The sequence below is a fragment of the Panthera uncia genome, unplaced genomic scaffold (genome assembly GCF_023721935.1).
Source record: "Panthera uncia isolate 11264 unplaced genomic scaffold, Puncia_PCG_1.0 HiC_scaffold_1574, whole genome shotgun sequence".
Taxonomy (NCBI): Eukaryota; Metazoa; Chordata; class Mammalia; order Carnivora; family Felidae; genus Panthera; species Panthera uncia.
Window position 1 is genome coordinate 9,332 of NW_026058222.1, and position 1,233 is coordinate 10,564.

Genomic DNA, 1,233 nt, shown 5'->3' on the forward strand with positions numbered 1-1,233 from the left:
CCTGATCACTCTCTGTGTCTTAAAAATAAATAAATGTTAATTTTTTTTTTTTAAAAAGCAATCAATCAAAAACTAATCCATAATCTACACAAATGCTACAATTAGCAGACAAGGACATTTAAAAAAGTTATTATAACAGTATTTCATATATGGAAAAAACCCCATGCCTCTACTTAACTCAATGAATTGTGCAACAACTTCAAGTGGCCTAATATATGTATACTTAGAGTCCACGAAGGAGAGGAGATATAAAAAAAATTTGAAAAACTAATAGCCCCTACATTTCCAAATAAGTAAACCCTATAAACTCACAAATCCAGGAAGGTCAATGAAATCTGAGCACAACATGGATTAAACTACATGTTTAGTTTAATCCATTAAACACGGATAAAACTACACCACGGCACATGATAATCAAACTGGTCAAAGCCAGTGATAAAGAGCAAATCTTAAAAGCAGCCAAAGGAACAAAACCACACATGACACACAGAGCAACAAAGATATAACAATGACAACATATTTCTTGTTGGAAATAATGTAAGCCAGAACTCGGTGGGGCAACATCTTTCAGGCAGTGAAAAGGAGAGGGGGACCAAATAGCCATCAAGCTAGAATTCTATACCCAAATCTTTCAAAAATAAAAGCAAGATAGACTATCTGAGACATACAAGAGCTGGAAGAATTCATCATTAGCAGGCTTACACTGTAGAAATGCCAAAGGAAGTATTTTTTTAAATGTTTATTTGAGAGACAGAGAGAGAGGGCACGTGCAGTATGCGTGTGCAAGGGGGAAAGAGCACTGAGGAGACAGAGAATCCCAAGCAAAGCCCAACGCGGGACTTGAGCTCACAAACTGTGAGATTATGACCTGAGCCAAAATCAAGAGTTGGATGCTTAACTGACTGAGCCACCCAGGTGCCCCTAAAGAAAGTATTTTTAAGCAGAAGGAAAAGGATAGCAGACGGAAATGTGGATCCACACAAAGGAATGAAGAACATTAGAACTGGTAACTATATAGGTTATGATTTCACTTCACTATATGTATGTATATCATTTCACTATATGATTTCACTTATATGTAGAATCTCAGAAAAAAACAAACAAACAAGGGGTGCCTGGATGGGCTAAGTCAATGAAGCATCCTACTCTTGATTTCGGCTCAGGATCTCAGGGTCGTGAGATCGAGCCCTGTGTCAGGCTCCACGCTCAGCATGGATTAGATTAAGATTCTCT

At 37.6% G+C, this 1,233-nt stretch overlaps 1 protein-coding gene and 1 long non-coding RNA gene across 2 annotated transcripts in view; one reads left to right on the forward strand and one right to left on the reverse strand.

The window, feature by feature from the left end:
* Positions 1-1,233, reverse strand: part of LOC125917192 (leucine-rich repeat-containing protein 37A3-like) — a 50,569-nt gene that overhangs the window by 8,700 nt on the left and 40,636 nt on the right. The window lies entirely within an intron of this gene.
* Positions 7-1,233, forward strand: part of LOC125917194 (uncharacterized) — a 17,013-nt gene continuing 15,786 nt past the window's right edge. The window contains exon 1 of the long non-coding RNA XR_007456110.1: positions 7-1,006. This is a non-coding gene — a long non-coding RNA (uncharacterized LOC125917194). The remainder of the gene's footprint in view (positions 1,007-1,233) is intronic.